Here is a 4,752-nt window from a genome sequence, read left to right on the forward strand (position 1 = left end):
GTCACTCTGGCGCTCAGAATGCACTGAAGACATTTCTTTGTTTTGTTTTAGTTTGCTACAGGGAGTGTGCACTCACCACACCGAGAGAGAGAGAGAGAGAGAGAGAGAGAGAGGTGAGAAAACTTTGCAATGCAGAAAAGAATACAGAAGAATATAAAAATGATCTCACTCTCATCACTTAGAGATGATTACCGCTATTTTTTTTTTTTTTTTTTTTTAGGGTTTTTGCCATAGAGTGCATGTGCTCACTAGAGAGAGACAGTGAGAGGGAAAGTAAGAAATCACGCCCCAGGGGGATGCCCATGCAGCAATCCCTTCCCCACCCTTCTCCTCTCGGGATTTTTGGCGTGCACGTACGCATGCGCCCTGTGTGCTTTTCAAGCCACTGGGGCTGGGACTCAGACCAGGCAGTCGGCTATGGGGAGTCCAGCACCATAATGTTCACACTACCGGCTTGTCTGAGACATGTTTTTTCTTTTTTTTTTCTTTTTTTTTTTTTGAGAAAGAGAGGTTTTTGCTATAGGGCTTATATGCTCGCTAAAGAGACAGAGAAACAGAAAGCAAGAAATCACTTTGGGACCAGCAGTTGGCATAATGGCTATGTCGCTGGACTCCCACGTAGTCGACCATGGGCCCCATCCCGGACCCGGTGGCTTAACTCACGCTGGGCACGTGTGTGTGCGTGCCCAAGATCCCGAGAGGAGAATGGAGGAGAAGGGATTGCGGCGTGGCCATCCCCCCTGGGGGGTGATTTCTCGCTTTCTGTCTCTCTGTCTCTCTCTGTCTGTCTGGCAAGCACACGCGCCCTATAGAAAAAAAAAAAAAAAAAAAAAAAGAAAAGAAAAAAAAAATCACTTCACATGGAGTATGACCATGCCACAATTCCTTCTCTTCGATTCTCCTCTTGGGATCTTGGGCATCCAACACGCGTACACTTGGCATGAATTTCAAGCCGCTGGGTCTGGGACTTGAACCATAGTCAACCATGTGGTAGTCCAGCGATGTAACCATTACACCATCTGCTGGTACCCAGGACATTTCTAAAATGGTTGATCATGAAAGGTGCAGAGGAGGAAGGAGGGTAAAGGATATTTTGAAAATTTCCCAATGGCAGTTACATGAGTAGAATTTTAGAAAAATGAATAGTGTGTTTATAGTGGGGTGCTATTGTGAGGGGTGATCTCCAATGGTCATGTCCCTCACTCCTCTCTCCAGAAGGCCTCTGACATCTGGATATGGCTTCGTTGTCCCCAAGTTCTTGGTAAGGATCATTCCTGAGAGAATGTGATGGAAGCCCAAGCCTCCAGCTGTCATGGAAAACACCATCCAAGGGACCAGCAGTTAGCGTAATGGCTATGTCGCTGGACTCCCACGTAGTCCACCGTGGTTTGAGTCTCTTGTGGCTTAAACTCATACCGGGCGTGTGTGCGTGCGTCCCCAGGATCCTGAGGGGAGACCAGAGAAGAAGGGATTGCGGTGTGGCCATCCCCCTTGGGATGTGATTTCTCACTTTCTGTCTCTCTGTCTTTCTGGCGACTGCACGTGCCCTATAGCAAAATCCTCTCCAAAAAAAGAAAGAAAAAGGAAACGCCATCTGAATGCCTGCGAGCTAGGGCTGGGGAGTGGGGAATGATGAGCTGCAATGGACCAAAATAAAATAAAATGTATTGACATAACTGAGATAACTGTTCCTTTTCTGTCTCTCCCTGGTGAGAATTCTGGTCAAGGCCTAAGAAGGAGCACAGAGATGCGCATGGCAGACGATGCAGTGCTGACAGGAAACAGGCCACCTGCGCCCTGTGCTTCAAGAGGGACTGGTAAGACCTCTTCCCTCTCCCAGAGCCCCTCCAAGCCCAGAGGTGCCACAGCTGCTCCAGCGGCCCTGGGAGGATTAGAAGCGTGCGTCCCTTCCTCCGGAGGACATGGCTCGGTGTCATGGTGTAAGGCTTGGAGAGGACAGTGCAGCCTGGGTCTACAACCTCCCTCCCTCCCTCAGCTTAAGTCCCACGGAGAGGACAACCTACACCATCGTGGATGGCAGTCCTGTTGCCACGGGGTCCACCATTTGGATCCCGTTCTGTACGCCGGGACAGAAGTATTACACCCTCTTGTGTAAGGTGCGAACACTCCCAGATACTGAGTACACATCCAGCGTCTAACAGCCGCCAAGGCATTACTTCTACCAAATGGCAGCTGTCAGAAGTCGAGGAAGGGGGAGACAGAGACAGAGAGAGGCATGCCAGGTGGCGGCATGGCCCAGTGAGGACAGGCTGGGAGATTCGGCTCGGGGGCTACCGGATGGTGCAGGGAAGACGCAGGTGCTCACAGCAGAGGAGAATGGGGCCCACTTATGTGCCATTCTTCTCCGATCCAGCCCAAGGTCAGGGAAGGAAGCGAGGCATCCAGCCTTCAGAGCCTCATCTCCTGGTACCCGCTGAGCCAAGCCCCTGGTTCCTCAGGAGTCTTTCCACTTTATTGTCCTGTTTCTGCCCCTGCCTGCACCCTCCAGGTCCCACACCTGAGTTTTCTGAAAGCCATAGCCTGGTAGCAGAAGGCAGAGGGGAAGTGAGAAGAAACTTAAGACCCAGAGGGGAAGATTATGTAATCCTAGCTCCATGGAAAGGGTGCCGAGCTGGAAGCTTACTTTTAAAGTATTTCCTCCAGATCTTAAAGTTGGGATATCATTGTGATGCATGGCAAGGCAGTGAGTTCCGGGTCAAAAGCAGAGCTGCAACCCTTACTGGGCACTAGGTAGGGACTTCACCGTGGCGGGAGGGGCTGCCCAACACCAGCCTGCAGTAGCCCTTGTGCTGTGGTAATTCTCTGTACCGTGGTTATTTTGAAGAAGTGAAGGATTCCGTCCAGCCTGTGCCAACTTCCAGCCGTCCGGGACAAGGTCAAGGAAGGGGTGGAGGTTTGGGATTTACTACTTGGCGACATTTAAGTGGTGAACATTCGATGGTTTTCTCGTGACACGTTTTCTGCTGGCACCAGAGAATCAGTCATAGTTCTCCTCTCTCGTAGCCCCTTGTCCACGAGGTCACAGGTCCTGGTGAGGTGGAAGACGAGCATCATTCACGCCCAATGATGGCTTTCCTAGACACACGGGCCTGGGGTGAGACCGCAGCATCTAAACCCAGGGGATTCTCGCCAGCCTCAGGCACGATGGCCACACTCCTGTTAGTGGTGGCCATTTCCCCACCTGCATTCCCGTCACAGGGCACAGGCAGATTTCACACCCACGTTGCCACCCCATGGCGCTCCGTTTCTTCCCGGAGGGCTCAGGCTCTTACCGGTGGGCCTGGACTGCTAGAAACTCAGCACTTAGTAGCCTCCTTACTTCTGTCTGCCTCTCCGAGCTGTGCCGCCTGAAAGGCTAGCCACACGATTCTCGAACATTGACATGTGGCCAGCCCTAGCTGCGTTGAGCTGCTAGCGTAAGTACACAACCGGTTCTGAAGGCTTAGTACAAGAGGACGGATGCATCACAGTAACATTTTTGTAATCCTTTAGCTCTATTGGATTAAATAAAAATATTTAGCGACCAGCAGATGGTATAATGGTTATGTCACTGGCTCCCATGTAGTTGACTGTGGTTCAAGTCCCAGACCCGGCATCTTAAAATTTACACCAGGTGTGTGTGCATGTGTGTGCATGTGCATGCATGTGTGCCCGAAATCCCAAGAGGAGAATGAAGAAAGAATTGTGGCATGGCCATGTCCCGAGAGGGTGATTTCTCGCTTTCTGTCTCTTTCTGTCTGTCTGGCGAGCACACATGCTCTATAACAAAAAAACTCTCTTCCTCTCAAACAAAATTATATATATATTATATATATATATATATAACCTTTTAAATTACACAAGTGGGGCCAGCCTGTGGCATGGCGGTTTATGGGGCTGGGTCCTGTATGGCCAGCGCTGTGGTTTAAGTCCCAGACATGGCAGCTTACAAAATACATAGGACACGTATGTGTGTGGGTGCCCAAAATCCTGAGAGAAGAATGGAAAAAAGGAATTGCAGTGTGGCCATTTCCCCTGGAGGGGTCTTTAAAAAACAACAGAAAAATTTACACAGGTGGCTTGCATGTACTTCTGCGCTGTTCTAGAATTTAGCACAGTGCCTAGCACTTCATAAATGTTCTAAGTGTGATCAAAATGAAACTATCAATAAATGTACCACTATGACATGTTTGAGAGTTAGGATCAATGTATTTTCTTTAGGCAAAGTTTCTTTTTTTTAATGGCTGTATTTTTCTCTCCTCTTTAAACATTCATCGTTGCTTGGCATAAGGCATTAAAACAGCCTTAACCTGGTGGCACGTTCTGCAGCAAACTAAACTGCCAGGCTGGAGTCACATGGCCGTTGGTGAGTTCCGAGCACCTGTGTGGCCTGAAAACACAAGCAGCACGTGCACACGTGCTCACGACCCTGACAAGCTGGAGGGTGGGGAAGGGGAGTCGCTGCATGAGGAGGCCCTGCCAAGGAGCTTCTCTCTCTCTCTCATCATGCAAAAGCATCGTCTATCATGGATAAAATGAAATAAATGTAAGAATTCTTTAAAGAGCAAAACAATCAGGACCAGCAGTTAGTTTAATGGCTATGTCGCTGGACTCCCATGCAGTCGACTGTGGTTCCCGTCCCGGACCCAGTGGCTTAAAACTCAGGCCGGACGCGTGTGCATGCGTGCCCAAGATCCCGAGAGGAGAATGGAGGAGAAGGGATTGCGTCGTGGCCATCCTCTCTGGGGGGGG

This window comes from Tupaia chinensis, unplaced genomic scaffold (genome assembly GCF_000334495.1).
Source record: "Tupaia chinensis unplaced genomic scaffold, TupChi_1.0 Scaffold150288_1, whole genome shotgun sequence".
Taxonomy (NCBI): Eukaryota; Metazoa; Chordata; class Mammalia; order Scandentia; family Tupaiidae; genus Tupaia; species Tupaia belangeri.